We start from the raw sequence: 18,296 nt of genomic DNA on the forward strand, positions 1-18,296 counted from the left end.
CTACTTCATGTATACTTGCCACATACCGAATTATTTCCAATTCCTCAAAACGTTGTTGCACAATTTTTCCCCGTTGCTTTTATGGACTCTATATGGGCTTCTCCCTTGACTCTACGTCCCCCCGATTGCCTCATAGACGTCTATGCTCATAAAATATTGCCTGCGAGCTTCTGTGCGACAGAGAGTCGCGTGGCTATGACGCAATCATTAGCCTACTTTTACAAAAACTGCTTCTACAGGGCCATAACATAAGCTACAAGGTAATGGAGCATTTTATACATTGTCGTGTTTCTTTAGAAATAAATAATGGACAAATGGAGTTTTTAAACGCCTCAGATGTGAAGTTATTCGCTGTCAAAGTGACGCCAAAATGAATGGGAGTCAATGGGATGCTAACTGCAGGTGGGGTTCCGTTAGCCAATGGCGGCGTCCGGGGGTACCTTCAAAATAATACAAATCCATGCCCCCTTGGTGCTCACAGATTCAGAAGAAACCAGTAGAAGTTTGAGAATAGCATGTTTAAAATGTAAATCTGTTAAATGTTGATAATATATCTGTCCATGATGGATATTGATAGTTTCATCACAGAGATCTGTCAGCTGAAGAAAGAGAAGGCGTCACTGGAGGAAATAAAGATGATGGAGAGAAACCAGAAACTGAAGGGATTGAGAGGTTTGTACATGATAAAGATTCACTTCATCCTTTAATACCTGAATTAACTTACCTGAAACATCTGTTTGTTTGTTAGCCTATATCTTTTCCTCGTTTTTTTTTCTTTCTTTCTTTCTGCTGAGTAATGAAGTAATCAGATTGATTAATTCATTTGATTCTCACAATTCAAATATCTTGATATGACTGCAGATTCTGACTGAAATGTTTATATGTACAATATAAGTGTATTAGTGTATTACCAGAACAACGATAAGCTTCCAGCATTAGTGTGACGAGCTCCATTATAGATACTGCAATTTTGACATATCTAAAAATGTTAATGTTACATCCAGTCTGCTTACAGTTTATTATTCTTTAAAATAGTCTCCTTCAGAGGAAAGGCCATTGCACACTGAGTCCGAAATTTTCGTATGCGTTTTTTCGTGTTCGTCAGCCTTAAAAATTTGTCACGCACAGGAACCTTGCACACTGAGTCCGATGCGTTATTAAACCTTTGCGGAAAAAAAACGCAAAAAATACAAAATGGATTCGTCAAGCAGTAAGGATGATTTTGTTGCCCTCTTTCTTCTTAAAAAGAGAAAAAGGAAGAGGAAATATTGGGTCCATCCAATCCTGAGATTGCGCCGAGAGGAAGGAGAGTTTCACTTATCAAGGAGTTGCGAAACTATCTTGAGCGATTCAAAATTTACCTCAGAATGTCAGTGGAACAGTTTGATGCTTTGCTAGCGATACTGGAGCCACATATTAAAAAGAAGACCACCAATTTCCCTGAACCAATCGATCCTGAACAGAGACTATGGACACACACACACACACACACACACACACACACACACACACACACACGGCCAGCGGAAGCGCTAGGCAGACAGAACAGCTGTAGCCTATACACAGGTTATATTTTATCCATTCTGGATTTTGTCGTTCGCTTGTACGGTGGCTCTGAATTGTCAAAAAAACTCTCAAAATACTGGCTGTGGATGCGAAAAACGCAGAAAATTGAACCCGATCCGATTTTTTTTATTACGGACGAAAGTTTCGTAGACAGTGTGCAAGCGTGATTGACATAACGTGAGGTCGAATTTTTTTTTTAACGTGCGAAAATTTCGGATACGAATTTCGGACTCAGTGTGCAATGGCCTGAACAGTTGTTATATAAATTGAAAGTCGCTGTGATTCTGTGTTCCTCAGGAGCTGGAAGAGGTTTGAGTGTGTGTGACTGATGGACAGGATTCAGTGGAGCGTCAGAGATCAACTCTCTGAACACACAGAGATCCAGAGACACACAGGACTCACTTTACTCTGTTTCACTGATGCTCAGGAGAGTGTGTGTGTGTGTGTGTGTGTGTGTGTGTGACAGTCATGGATCCACCGATCAAACCTGCACAGAGTCTCTGGGTTCAGACTGTAACGCTGAAGAACAGCAGATGCTGCAGACGCCACTGAAGATGATGAAGATGAGGGGAGAAACCACAGCTGAGGAAGAATAGAGCGATGATGATGAAGATGAGGAGAGAAACCACAGCTGAGGAAGAACAGAGCGATGATGATGATGATGATGATGAAGATGAAGATGAGGAGAGAAACCACAGCTGAGGAAGAACAGAGCGATGATGATGATTATATTCCATCAGGTATGTTTCTTCATTTTATTACTTTTTCATAATATTTTACATTTGTAATTTCAGAACCTGTAACAAGAAACAATTTTTCACGTGAGTCAAAGACAACAATTTAAAAAAGGCTAAAAAGTGTGATTTTTTTTTGTTGTAGCTTAAAAAGTTCTCAGTCCCCTTTTAAAGGTGCACTAAGTAACTTTTTTACCTTAACCGAACAGCTTCGGAGTCATTGGAATAGTTATATGACTTTTTTCGGGTTGAATGGTGGTCGTTGCGCAGCCCCCAAGCGCCTGTGAGCAGAAAAACCACCCTTGCAACTTTGGGCCTAGTAGACATCTTCAGAGGTTATCTGTGCCTGTTCGATGTCCAACGCTTTGTAACGCGTTCTGTCAGGAGGAGAAATAGGGATAGCTCACAGATGAAGTTATTACCGAGGCCAGACAGACTCACGGAGGCGATTGGCATCTCACAACTTGCACTTTATTCCCCAGTCGAACTCGTGTAACTGTCTGTCACCCGTTCTACCGTCCACAGCTTTACTTGATAAACAAAAGTAGGATAAGAATGAGCATCAAACTGAAATAACCCGCATACGGGTGTTCGAGGTGCACATACAATACAAACTGCCGACGACAGTTCAACAGGGCGCGCGCAGCTCTTAACCCTCTGAGGTCTGAGCTGTTTTCTGGGCCCTGGAGGTGTTCTGACATGCTCTGACATTTCTGGTTATTTCTGTTACTTGTGACATTTTCATGGCTAAAGTCTAATTACACTGTATTCAGCACAAACTCTGCTACAATAATATATCAGCAGCATGTATGTAAAAGTTTGTAGTTTTGAGATAATGACATTTATGCGTGGTTTGTGAAAATACAAAAAAAAATTCTCACTGAAATAAGCCCATGAAACCCATACTGATTATTTCTTCACAAGACTTTTGAAAATTGTATGACGTAGCCTAGAATATTTGCTGCAAAACTATGTGAAAATCACCCTGACTGCTCATTCAGATAAGACAATATATTGATTTAAAAATTTTACGACGTGTTTTGTGTGAAAAAGCTTTATGCGGGAGCTCATTAATATGTATGGCTTTTTACACCTGAGAAAGACAAAGACCCTCCCCTAACGGCCCTATTAGGAGCTATCAGGCCCTGTCATTCTGAGCAACCTTGCACAAAGAATGAGGAGATTTAAAAAAGAATGGCTTTTAGATTGTTTGGATTTATTTACAACACAACATAATCCAAAGATACACAACAAATGCCAAAAAGCACTTCAAAGACAGAGACCTTTGTGCCATTCCTAAAAACATTGTACATACCTTTCATTTCCAAGATTTTCACTTTACCATGTTCACGTACAGAGACTCATGTGAATGTTGAAGTCCTCAGTGGCATCTAGGGTGACCACCTGCTAATAAGCCCAAGGGGGGACAATGGGTATGTTTCTGAGGGACAATGTGGGACACTGCCTGGCGCGGCGGAGCCCCACTGGCAGACTCACTGATAGTGGTTTACCCATTTCTAGCACATACCACCTTGCATAGTATTAATAATGCCCTATTCTCCTAAACGTGTAATTTTTGATGTATGCTCATGAATAGGCCAACCAATGTGTGTTTTTTTTTCTAAATAAAGACTCATAATATTTTGAACATTCAATGAATTGACAGATGTACTTCCACTTAAGATTTACTATTTAATTTTATTTATTTTTCATTACAATTTATTTACTTTAAATAAATTAATAAATTATAATATAAATGTATAGGATTAACAGGAATTGTAGTTGCTCAACACCACAGGAACAATTTAAAAAAAAGTATTTAAAAAAAAAAGTATTCCCCTCCCTCCATGTTCGATTGAGAAGGTCGTTTTGCAAAGGTCACAAAAAGCCCTCTCGGTATCCCCCTCAAAACCTTTCAGCCACAAATATTCATTTCCCCATTCTTGTTTCTTGTACTCACACCTTCTCTTTTTAATTGATGATGGCGTTGCCTCTCAGACTCAGTCTCTTTCTCGAATTTTTCGAATTGGAAAGCGCGCATCTAAAAGTTCCTTCCTTCCCAGTGTGTCTGGTATGCGCGTGCGTGCGCTGTCATGACAACAACGAAAAAGTTGACAACAACCTAGTCAGCAGTTCAACTGAGGGGTTTGTGTGGCGTGCTGAAATGTCAAGTAATGTTCGTTTGTCTGCTTGGGGCTCGAGTATATAGAGCGACCAACTTTTTTTTGAGCAAGCATAGATTATGCGTGACACACGGTCTCAATTTGCGTGACGCGTGAATTGGGCTTCAAACGCTGTGCGCGCACGCGCTACGCGGGACGGGTGGTCACCCTAGTGGCATCTGGGCCCTGAAAAAAAAAAATTTCCTTTTTAAAATTCACAGAATACACACACACACACACACACACACAAATGTTTCCAACAATATATAATATAATGAACACCAGGTTTGTTGTGCCTTGTAGGCATAAGGTATATGCGCAGTGCCGGATAAAATAATAATAACAATAGATAACCTATAGCAGTATAAATCTTCCAAAAGATTTCAGTAACAACTAAGCCAGAGAAAAATATATTGATTATCATGTTACTTCAAATGTTTCCATCTGTTATGATGATATGAAATGAGATAATAATAAAAACATGAAGCCGTTTGGTGCTTTTTGCTTTCATCCAAAATATGATACAGTACATTCAAACGCGATCGCGCTGCAAAATATGATACATTCAAACGCGATCGCGTTGCAAAATATGATACATTCAAACGCGATCGCTATCCAAAATATGATACATTCAAACGCGATCGCGCTGCAAAATATGATACATTCAAACGCGATCGCTATCCAAAATATGATACATTCAAACGCGATCGCGCTCAAATATAAAACATAATGGTTACCATATACATATCGTCGCTGCCCGATGAAACTCACGTATGTCCAAAACGGTTACTTTTCAGGAAGTGAAAATAAACACCGTAATTTCAAAAGCAGTTGAACGTAGCGTTGTCATACTTTGTACGGCATCTTTAAATGTAACCATATTCTTGCCAGTGTAATGATATAATCCACATTTGACCAAAATCGAGTTTAAATGGACATACGTGCATATTTTACAGTAACGGTGGTCGATACGCGTTCTTCCGATCATTAATTAGAATGGCCAAGTCGCGTTTCATATTGACAGATGAATAGGCTACGCTCAGTTTATTAAATAGCCTACGTCTCAGTTTATTAAATGTCTCTTGCAAACTATGAAGGGACAATGAATCAATACACTCATTGCTGACCCCAGGGCCGGCGCGTCCATATAGGCGACCTAGGCAATTGCCTAGAGCGGCACTTTTGTAAGGGCAGCAAAATGTGTGCCAACCGGGAATGAACAATTCACAAAATAGGCTATAGGCTCTATGATCATATAATCATACATAATCAGAGAGTAGCCTTTTCTTTTCGTTTAGAATTATTTTGTTTAAAGACTTTTCAAGCTTTGTGTATTTGATGTCTTTCTCATGTCTGTGTGAGGCATACACTGAGTTTCGTTAACGTGCAATGCAAGTGACCGCGCGGGCGCCTCCATGATTATATTGTCTGCTATATATTTGCTTCTTATTTATTAAATCCACTCCAGGCGATTGGTTGATGCAAAATTAATTAAAATTAAGATACAATTTATACAAAACAAAACTCACTTTAAAGAAAGGTTTTCTACAAAACAAAACTTAATGAATTGGTCAAAATCATGTCTGACCCGTCTCAAATTGTGCATCCTATTACTCGTGCTGTTCACTTTTCATACTTTCAACAGTATAGTAGACCTACAGACTCTATTTGTACAAATTGTTGCACATTCATTTAATTCTGCATTTTGCACACACAAGTTGAAAGGCTTCAAATCAAGTTCACGGATAATTGTGCATGCATTTATTAATCATTATGATACTAAAATCATAACAAAGTAGGCTATGCTATGTACAAAAAAAAAAAAATACAGCCATTTCTGTTTTTTTCTTTTAAACAAAAAAACAAGCTGCACCCTTTTTTTTACATTTCATCTATCATTCCGAAATAGAATAATGAATGAACGAAAAAGTACACGGACCCAACATGTAGGCTATTAGCCTTTTTACCCGTTATCAATCTAAATTAATCTCGTTTTTAATTTAACTTAATTTCGTTTTTCTTTATTTAAATTTAGTTTATCTTTATTTAAATTTCGGGTTTTTCTTTATTTAATTTGAGTTTTTTCTTTATTTAAATGTCATTTTTTTAATTTAAATTTCGTTTTTTCTTTATTTAAATTTCGTTTTTTCTTTATTTAAATTTCGGGTTTTTTTCTTTATTTAAATTTTGTTTTTCTTTATTTAAATCTCCCCTTTACTGTGTCAGTAATTTATTAGTCAGAAAAATGTTAGACTACCTTAAAAGTATTTAAAAATAACAGACCCGTGCGTTAACATCTCCACAATAAACAGTGACAATTACTTCGTCTTGACCATTTACCGGTAAATAACAGTTGTGAATATATTGCGAATATATATTATAAACTTGAACAGTTGTCAAACACAAACGTTTGCTGATACTTCACCTCACAGAGATATTCGGCTGTCCAATGCTGAGCTACCAGAGACGCTTTTAGACCGGCGAGATGCCTCCACAGGGCGGGAGATACGCGGCGTGATTGACAGCTTTGACACCAAATGGATATACGTGAAAATCAGATGACATGATTTCACAACTTTTCATTGGTCATTTAGATATGTGAAGCATACTGTATACGGAAATGAACCTGGACATTCTATCCGTCGAAAAATCTCAAAATCGGCAAAATGGACATACGCGGTTTTCATCGGACAGCGACGATATCTACGTTTGAGCAGATATCCACAAACACAGTAACAGTAAACACGGGTCTAAATATTATAATATTCCCCATATATCTAGCAACAGTTCAACTGCAATGTGAAATTTATGCAACAATAACAAACTAATATGTAAGAATGTCTTACCTTACATCTTTCTTGTCTTCAAATCGCGTTCTTCTTCTTCTGAGTTAGCCTAAATCCAATGTAAGCTCAGGCACGTCTTTCAAACTCGACGAAAAGTGAAGTGAACTGTTTTGTTGTTGAGGTAATGAACGAGTCCGCGTTCCATGTGGAGATTTGCATCTGAATATCTTTTGCGCGAGTGGGCGTGGCCAAATTAACTGTAATGAGCAAGCGTTTGAGAAGCTGGACATCTTGTTGGTTTTATACAAATTACTTAAACAGAGAATATTTGTTTTCGTTTTGAATCCGATCATTTAAAAGTACACACTTAAATGTTTATAAAGGTATATGGCTCATAAATGTGTGACAAGTATTCGCTGAGTTTTGTTTCAGTTTATAGACGTGCTCAAGAAAAAAAAGTTCACCGCGACGGAGAGGCAGAACGCACACCCTGTTTATTTTCTTTATTTTACAAAAGCACAATGTTTTGATTTGATTGTAAGTGGACACATACAAAAGGAGAAATATCACAGATTCTTTTTTTATATTTCTTTTTTCTGTATGACCATAAATGACGGAGTAATTTAAGTTTATAGTGCTACAATGTGGAGAAAATCCAGCAAAACGCGCCCGCGCGTTTGTCGACCTCAGAGGTTTCAAAAAGGACGCTTTTACGCGTGGCGTTTTTCACGCCGGTGTGCACACTCACATTGGCGCCCTTTGTTTAGTCACGAGGCGTTAAACGTCGGCGAATATCGCGCGAAATTCGTCCCGGTGTGAACAGGCCTAAGTCTAAAAGAGACTGCAAGGAAGACAAGGTTTTTCCATAGTTTTGCTCTAAAGTTTAGGCTACACGAGTAGGTAAAAATTCTTCAAAACTATACTTAGGTATAGAAACTATGTATTATTCCGTCAGTTATTCCAGGCCTTAAACTGCTAGGCTACACCCCCACAGGCAGGGCAGCACTTCAGAAGGTCAACTCGTATCATTCTTTCTAGTTCTGGGTAATTTGTGTATTTTCATTTAAAAAATGCCTTTGCTATATCTGTCATAAGTCTAGTCTGTGTTTCTGTCTTGTTTCATGTTTAGCAGCTCCCAGTTATGTTTATTAGTCTTCCCAGGTGCTTCCTATTAGCCACACCCCCTTGTTATCTTGTTTAGCTTGTTTGCCCTTGTATTTAAGCCTGTGTGTCTTGGTCAGTCTTTGTCAATCCTTAATGTTTGTTTGCTGGTTGTTCTGTTCCCGTGCCTTGTTTCCTGAGTCTGAGATTGTGTAATAAAGGAATACTGCAAATGGATCCTACTTCCTCATCTGCTTCAACCACCCGTGACAATATCACAGAGAAATACATGAAATTGATTATAAGGAATTGTTGTTAAGGAATTGTCACACAAACACCAATAGTGGGGACAAAATCCATCATTATAGTGACATATTCCAGTGTATTCATAAAATCTGTTATACCAATGTAAATATGAACAGCTGTTTATGTCAAAGTATTTGATTATCATCTCTCTCTGCATCGTAAAAGAAACTAGTTATGTCTCTACTAGCCACGGTGATGCACGGGTACTAGCCAACAGCATTTAATACCATCAAGAAAGGATCTTTCTATATATGACAGACAACACAGCAAAGTATTTATTTTACAGATAAATAACCCAATAAATAAAAAATCTTCTAAACATTATGCAATTCTCATTTTATGGAGTAGTCTAGTTTTCATTGGACTTTGTTCATTCTGTCTATCTATTCAAGTTCTTCCTGTTTCTGAAGTCTGACATGAAAATACACAAATCAAATGCACTTTTAATAGCAGACTGCTTTTGATAATACTGCTTTCTGGTAAACTCTACTAAACTCTTACATTTCTGTCACTTACCTGTGAGTGAATATCAGATGTAAATCACTAGTTTCAGAATAAAAAGGTTGTTGTCTGAAGAAGCTTTCAGTTTACCTGAAGTTTCACCTTCACGAAAGTCTTTCACTCGCCTGCAGTGATGTCATAAAGCTCATATTTCATGAATATTGAGCAGTGTGTTAATAGTGTCATTAATCTTCATTGATTTCCTGCATATTGTACAAGGGTAAACCAATATGGCATTTAAAAGTAAAAAATAAACGATGAAAGCATACTAAAAAAGTTTCTAAGACCTTCATATAATAATAATAATAATAATAATCTGTGAGCTTTAATAAAACTGTTGTCACTGTACGAGTGCACACGTCACTATCCTGAAGTGCAAATCTCTACAATTTAAAAATTACGGTCCGTCTGAGGAGAATTGAGCTAAAGGCCAAAATATTCTTCTCTTTTATGCGGACGCGAGGATTTTGTAACTGCGTGTACTTTAAAAATGAAATGCAACCACCTTGTGTCAATCACGTTTACACACCGCCTCCGAAACATTCGTCCATCATAAAAAATAAAATCCAGATCGAGTTACTCTTCCCTGTGACCTACTTTCTGTAAGATCTGAATTTTTGAGATTGAATTTTAGAAAACTGAATTTGAAGTTCCGAATTTCTTCATCTTTTCTTCATCTTGAAAACTTTAATCTGTATTTTTTTAAACTGAATATTTGCAAAATAAGAATTCAGAACAAAAAAACTAGCTCTTTGAAAATACATGTCTATAAAATTCTGCCATAAAAACATTTCAGTTTGTTAAATTTAAAATGTTCAATATTCGTTTAAAAAAATAAAATTCAGAACTATTTAAACTACCACCTAAAATTCAATTTTGTTAGATTTCACTTGTAAATAATTCAAATTTACACAATTCAAATTCAGATCATATTGTCATATTTTAAGCTCCATAAGATTTGCTTCAAAACATAAATTGTACTGCATTAAATATGATATTTAAAGAGTGAAGCTTCCAGAGAGTTGATATTGTCTTTGTGTCTGTCAGTGATGTGGAGAAGCTTGCGACGGTTACACTGATGGAGAAGTTTGTTCCCACCGTCTCCGGCTCTCAGAAGCTCCTGGCATCGATGGACTGCCGTCAGCTCACTCAGGTGCACGGATTCACTGATATTGTGCTCAAACCAAAGTCAAAAACACTGTCATTGTGAAGCCTTCTAATGCTCTCGCTTCTCTTGAAGAATATGTACTAGATTTAAGGATCATCTGCATTCGAGGGCCATGCCCACCCTAACGAGTTACTGTGCCCCCCCACCGAACGCGAGCAATTTTCAAAGTACAAATGCGTGAAATGGTTGAGCGCAGTAAAGTTAGTTGTAGGTTCGATATTCGCCGGTCATTTGTTTTCCCTTGCCACCGTTGCAACCTTCTTCGTTGCTCTGGTTGGTTGTAGCACTATCCTATTGCGTGCAGAGGGAATTTGAAAGACAACCGTTTATCCCGCCCCTCAGATTGAGCCCTGCCAATGCTGTGTTCCCAGACCCAACATCTTGATGTGGGTCTAGCTTGCCAGGCTAGGAACGTCTGCCAAATCCACCAACTGCGTTAAACAGAGCCTATAGTTTGTATTATTTAAAATGACTTTTAACATTTAAAAACAGACATTTTCAAATTCCAAAGCTTGTAGAAGGTTTTGACCAGACTGACTTGATACAGGTGAAATTGTCCCTAATACCTCCTTTCATGTATTTACAGTAAACAATTACTTTTATAAAAAATACTGTAATTCACCACAAGGGTTTTTGGTGATTTACTACAGGTGAGATTTTGCATGATTTACAAGTAGTAAGTCATTCTGGTCACTGGGAACGTACTACAACCATGGCTGTAGCCAGGTATGAGCTCTCAGAGGTCTGAATAATAATGGTGTATATAATAAAGGTTGTAAAATAATTGCCTCATATAGTATTAACTCAACTTTAGAGCTGCAAGGATATTGCACAGCATCAAGATAATTTATTAATGGTCATAAAGTGTGAGGTAAGATGCAAGTAGCTAAAGTAAACATTTAATAATTGACAGCTGTTTTAAGATAGAAATGTTAAAAGACCAACAAAAATAATCAGGCAAACTAATAAACTTTTGACTAATTTCATCATTTTGGATTAAAAATAGGCCTATATAATTTACGTAACATCCATGTATGTAATAATTTTAGAAACTGTCAATGTGAGAGAACAAGAGACCTTAATGAAGCCTTCTTTTTAATCATATTGGGCATGAGATTAATAATGAATGTATACATATTGTGAATGAATTTAATAAACTTTGTTAGCTTTCCTGGTAGCCTTCAGTAAATTAACTTGTCTAAGAAAATGATTCACAAAACATATAAGTATCAGTTGACCCTGTGTTTACTTGCTAAACTGACACAGACAAAAATGAAAATACTATCAGTAAAAGCTCAGCTTTAGGAGGGGAAGAGATGGGGCAGGATAAGGAGACAGAGAGAAAAGGAAAGAGTAATGAAGATGGTATTAGGACTTCCGGTTTGAGCATGTAGCGAACAGACGTGTGAGAAGTGGCTCCCAAACTACTTTTTTATTTTCTCCCTCATTTTTTCGGCATAAAGTTTGGCGCACCTTAAGTTGATTATGTGAACGGTAAGACATAACTTTGCACAACTAAATGAGACCAAAGAGACGTGACCGAGGGCAAAAAACGACCGAGATGGACGAAGATGCCACAAGTGAAGACAACATGGCTACACAAGCTAGCCCAAGCTCGGAGTAACCTGCTGATCTTGATAAGCTTCACTCGGTGCTTCTGTCCGACCTTGCACAGCAAACGGACACCCTCCTGAATAAAGCACTTGGCGATGCACTGGCACCAATTTCGGCATCCCTGGAACTGGTAAAATCGTCGCTTGACTCCCACGAAGAACGTATCCATGACATGGAGGAAGGGCTAAACGACCACAGCAACAGGATTGAGGCTATCGAAACAACATGCACCGCACTTCTGTAAGAACTGATTTTCCTGTTAAAACAAAACTCACCCTGCAATAACGCCATAAAATGCACCCTGGACAACAGATAACAAAGGCAGAGCACAGAACCTTGTCCTGCCCAAACTTATCTCATTGTCCCCTTGTTTGACTTCAACTCATCCCCCCTCTCCTTCCTCAAGGAATGTCTATTTAACACATATGGTGTATCTTGTGAATATGTTGTTTTTCCTTTTCATGTTTGGTGTCATTTTAAAGGGCACCGTGCGATTGGTAAAATGGTCTTAATTTCATTGCAGTCATTGGTTTAATGAGAAAGATTGAGAACTCAGGAGAATCCTGTATCTCTGGTTGATATCTCTTTACAGTATCTCAAGAAACCAGGTGCTACCCCCCTGGGGTACATGGATTGGCCCAACCAACTCTAAACAACATTTGTATAACCCCCTTTTGTTCTGATCTGGTATTTAAGGTGAGGGAACAGAGCAACCTTTGGGACTTTTTACCAGCCCCCATAGTAATGTTTCAGTGCTTTCTGGTTGGGAAGCCCTGACGCATTACTGTGTCTTTGTCAGGAAAACATTACTTACTTTTAGAGTCATCTTTGAGTAAATTATGTCATGTATTTTCTGAATTCGCTTTTAATAATTTACTTCTGTAATTGGCATGATATATATTTTGCCTGACAAATAAATGTTACATCTTGATTTATTCTGAAGTATTCTGAAATCATTATTTTAGTATATTTAAGGAGGCTGGTGCTACCGCAAATCTTAGTTAAGGTAGGTCAAACTAAAGGCACATGTATGAACGGAGCAGTAGGCACGTCATCTGGAGATCTTTTGATTTCTGTCTATCACTGGTTTAGCAAGTTGTATGGAAATTGGAAATGGCTAAATTAAACTACACTCTCTAGTCCGAGTAAGCAGTAGGCGACCGACTTTAGAGGTATTAGCAAACCCTACATCCTCTGACTAAAATCAGAATTAAAGCCCCACTATGTAGGATTTCCGTTTTGGTCAAACAACGACCCCTAGAGTCGCTGTGGACTACTTGTATTTAACGTTACTGTCGTAAATACCACTCACGCAGCAGTCTCTTCACTCACGGCCTGATTCCCTCCCCCCTGTATACCGGTCCCTGTTCAGTCGGATGGAAGCTGTAACGAGTGGAAATAAGGCGTTGCCCCTTTAAGAGCTGCGCACGCCCTGTTTAACTTTCGGCAGTCTGTATTGTATGTGCGCCTCGAACACCCCGTAAGCGGGTTGTTTCTGTTTGACGCTCATTCTTGTCCTATTTTTGTCTATCAAGTAATGCTGTGGACGGTAGAACATGTGACAGACAGTTACACGAGTTCGATTGGGGAATAAACACAACGCGTTACAAATCGTCGGACATTGAACAAGCACAGCTAGCCTCCGAAGAAGTCTACTAATCCATCAACAAGAACGCCAGGTGCTTGTCCGAGTGATATACAATATAAGCAATATACTTACAAGTCCAACAGCATGTGAGGACGTGTTGGGGGAAGTGAGGTAGCCTATGCCGTAAAGCAGTCGAATTTTGTAGTTCTTTTTGTGCGCGGGTGTTACTACCCGAACCCCGAAGTTTAAAAGTACGATTAAAAACTATACAAACCCCGTCAGGCTATGGCAGACGTGTCATTCAACCTATTTTAAGTCGATGTACCATCACAAGGATTTTGGAAATATATTATGAAGGTTGAAAAGTTACTTAGTGTTACTTTAACAAGTTTGTGTCCGTGAGAAACACGAATTGGCCGACGTGATCTCTGTGCGGCATTGGGTCCATAATGAATTAATAACTGAAAATATGGGATACTCAGAATAATCAAAGATCTAAATTAATTCATAATCAATGTGTATGATTATTTTCTAATCAGAAATACGATCTAAATTTGATTATCATTTGAAATTGGAGTCAGATTACGCATAGAGCTAAAGTAATACTAAAACTAAGTTCCAATAAATTAAGTGAACTTCACTGGAGCGCTGAAAAGACATACACGCTTTAAACCTGCGCCAGGCCGTTGGATTCCGTCGTTGGGCCAATGGGTGGTCCTTACACTTCTAACTGAAAACGAGAGGCTCAAAAACAAAGTGGAGGATTTGGAAAATCGCTCCCGTAGGTCCAATCTGCAAGTTATCGGTATCCCGGAGCATATGGAGGGGCCAGACACAGTTAAGTTCATGACTGAATTTTTCGAAGAAGTCCTGGGTAAGGAATTCTTCCCGCATCCCCTCATTATCTCCCGCGCGCACCGAGTGGGACCCAAACCGACCGCCGACTCCAGCGCTAGCTCCAAACGGCACAGGATATTCCTCGTTCTCTTCCACAACTTCCAAAACAAACACCGCATAATAACGAGGAAACGAGTGCAGCTGTTCTTCAGGGGACATAAGGTATTTTTCCACGAGGATGTCAGCGCGGAACTCGGCAAAAACAAGCTGCTTTTAAAGAAGTGAAATCCCTCCTGTATAAGAAGAACGTCAGGTTTGCTCTTATCTATCCCGTCCCGTACCTTCACGACGGACAGACGCTGATCTTCGAGACTCCGGAGAAGGCCAGAGAGTTTTACGAGCTTCACTGGGGAAAGTAGCCTAAATGATGCTGGAGCACAGAATATTTACGAGAAGGTGAAAGTAAGCCTAACTTTCAGCTTAGACACTTTGATTCCTTGGGACTATTTGTTTGCTTGGTTAATATATAGGGGATCTATGTAAACAAGAAAAAAAAAAAAAAAAATTCAAACCTTTTTTCATCAACCTACGTTGATGTGGTTTTCGTACATGTTTAAGGCACAATAACAACACAGTGGCCTCTGTGATTTAAATATACAACAGCTAAGGTTTTTTTTTTTTTTTTTTTTTTTTTTTAAAAGCATGGCAGGGTTGTTTTAGTTAGTGTGGCTTTAACACATAACTGGCATATGACCATTTCACAGACTGGTCAATTTTAGTAAGGTAAATTAACTGACAATATCTGTCCCAAGTGAGCTGGATACATTTTATTTTAACTAGGTCAGCCAATCGTTCTCTGTGTAATTGCACAGTGAGCACTGGTGATCCAGATGCAAATCAGGGATATATAATATTACTTTCAATTTTATTTATTGATTTAGTTTGGTCCCTTTTTTCTTTTTTCTGAAGGTGAGCCGAATAGATAATTGTATATAGGTAGAATACAAATCACTTACTGAGAGAGGAGCCATCCTCAAGTTAGGATAGGAGTTATAGACAACGCTAGATGTCTTGGAAGTTTTCCGTCTGGGAATTCCTGCGGTTTTCTTTGTTTGGGGAAGAAGATCTTGGTTTGGGGTGTTCAATGGGATTTTTTTTTCTTCTTCTATTTCAACTTAAGTTTCATGAGAACTGGGGAACATTTTATTTACATGGCAAAACCTTATCTTCTAAGGATGCACACAGCTATGTTAAACTGTATTTTTAGTTGATTATTATTACCATTTCATTTTACTTCTACACAACTGCATGCAGTGTGTGTTGACATCACTTATGACCACAAATGCACTTCCATAATGTGGTTCAGGCTAATCATACACATTTTGGATGTCTCCTATGATAAATAACGCAGGCGGTACACGCCCAGTAGGGGGAGCTGCAGTTAGGTTTATGTCCTGGAATGTTAAGCGGATGAACGGTCCTGTGAAACGTTCTAGGATTTTTTCCCATCTTAAACAATTGAAAACTGATGTTTTGTTTTTGCAGGAGACTCATTTACGGCTAGAAGATCACACCAGACTCTGTAAATCATGGCTTAATCATATCTTCCATTCCAAATTTAATAACAGATCACGAGGGGTGGCAATTTTGATTAATAAACGAATTCAATTCTCACTAAATGCAATTATTGCAGACCCGAATGGTCGATATGTCATTGTCTCGGGCTTCCTATTTCAAACACCTGTTCTTTTGGTAAATGTGTATGCCCCTAACTGGGACGATACTGAATTTGCCAATAAGCTTCTGTCATCTCTCCCTAATTTAGATACACAAAGACTGATCCTTGCAGGAGATCTTAATTGTACAATTAACCCATTGCTCGATAAATCTAGCCCTAAATCTACCTCACCTTCTGCAATGTCGAGGGTCTTTTCAGACTTTATGAGACAAAATGGCTGTGTAGACCCATGGAGGTTTCAAAATCCGACCTCCAAACAATTCTCTTTCTTTTCTCATGTTCACCATTCTTTCTCAAGGATAGATTACTTTTTTATAGATAGCTCGTTCATCCCTGCAGTGAAATCGGTTGAATACTTGGCCATCATCATTTCAGATCATGCACCACTCATCTTAGACCTTTCTTTCACTTTGAACGTTAGAGAGCAATCCTTCTGGAGACTTAATTCGCTGCTGCTTTCAAATGAGAAATTTTGCGAACATGTGGCTACTAATATAGATACTTTTCTTGAAGTAAACAAGAAGGAAGGTATATCATATTCCCTACTTTGGGAAACCTTAAAAGCATACTTAAGAGGACAAATTATCTCCTATGTAGCACATGTCAATAAGGAACGCCACAAACAAATACAAGACCTGACGGATTTAGTTTTTAATTTAGACCACAAATATTCTGAAAGCCCCTCCCCAGAATTATATAAAGAATGGATAGCTCTACAGTCTAAGCTTAATCTTCTATCCACCAACCAGGCTGAATACTTATTACTGCGGACCCAGAGCACTTACTATGAGTACGGAGAAAAAGCTAGTCGATTGCTGGCTCACCAGCTGAAACGTCAGGCTGCTTCATTGTTTATACCCCAAGTGAGAGATCAGGGTCAAAACATAGTCACCAACCCAAAGGAAATCAATAATACTTTTGCAACATTTTACTCTACACTTTACACATCTGAATTACCATCAGATGTTACGAATATGAACAGTTTTTTAGATAATTTAGAATTACCTACTATTGAGCCTGGAGACAGGGAAGTGTTAGATCAACCTCTTGCACTGACAGAGATCGCTGCAGCCATCGGAGACGTGCAAACTGCAAACCCCCCCCCCCCAGTATTTAACGAATCATTGGGAAACGGTTCCTTGCCCCAAACCCTCACACAAGCTAAGATTACACTACTCCTCAAAAAGGACAAGGATCCTACTAACTGTGGCTCTTACCAATTAATTAAAATAATTAAAATAGCCCCACATCATCACATAGCCTTCACCATACCTAGAGATTGGCATGGTTTTATTTCAGTTAGCCTAAAAGCTAGTTTGATTTGCATTGAGAGATGATCTTATGGAAAGTACCCCATGCCAATCCCTAGGTATGGTGAAGGCTATGTGATGATGTGGGGCTATTTTAATTCCAAAGGCCAAGGGAACTTTATCAGGATGCATAGTATCCTAAAAAAAATTTTTTAAAAACACTTAAAAATTAAAATCTGCCTGCCTCTATGGGAATTTAACATAGGGGTGTACTCACTTATGCACCATGTATTTTAAGGAAGAACATTTATTTATTTACGATACATTATTCATTCACAAAGAAAATTGGTGTCCTTAAAGGTTGGATTTTTCCTAATTTTTTAAATTAAGGCATTAAGTTCAATTTCCAAAATATGATTTTTTATTCCTCTTTTTAGTCAACTTTAGCATGGGTGTATTCACTTATGCATTGCACTGTATATCCAGGAACGGACGGGAGTTGTGATAGATGCTCCCTCTCTCCAGCTGATTTAACACACATTTTGGTTGTGCCCCTGTCTAAATCAATATTGGTCATCTGTTTTTCAAACTTTATCCGAAGTCATAAAAATTCAAATTAAGCCCTGTCCGTTGATTGCAATATTTGGTATTCCAAAGGAGACCTTAACTTTAACCCGGGACCAATCGGACATTATCGCTTTTACATCACTTCTTGCCCGTCGTAGAATCTTATTGGTTTGGACATCCGCTACTCCACCAGCGGTGGCTGCATGGTTAAGGGATGTTTTATTTTTTCTTAAACTAGAAAAAGTTAAATTCACGTTGAAAGGGTCAGTCCAGAAATTTTACTTAAAATGGCAACCCTTTGTGACATGTTTTGAGAATCTCAAAGTATTGCCCGAAGTATGAGATTCCTTTTTATTTTACAATTTACTCTCTGTTTCC

The 18,296-nt window shown here is 38.4% G+C and overlaps 1 long non-coding RNA gene across 1 annotated transcript; it reads left to right on the forward strand.

The window, feature by feature from the left end:
- The first annotated feature begins 404 nt into the window (after positions 1 to 404).
- Positions 405 to 14,898, forward strand: LOC308703407. The gene is made up of 3 exons (XR_014031714.1): positions 405 to 672; positions 1,864 to 2,306; positions 10,204 to 14,898. It is a non-coding gene; the product is annotated as an uncharacterized lncRNA (long non-coding RNA).
- Positions 14,899 to 18,296: the final 3,398 nt, after the last annotated feature.

The sequence above is a fragment of the Scardinius erythrophthalmus genome, assembly GCF_964197995.2.
Source record: "Scardinius erythrophthalmus genome assembly, chromosome: 15".
NCBI lineage: Eukaryota > Metazoa > Chordata > Actinopteri > Cypriniformes > Leuciscidae > Scardinius > Scardinius erythrophthalmus.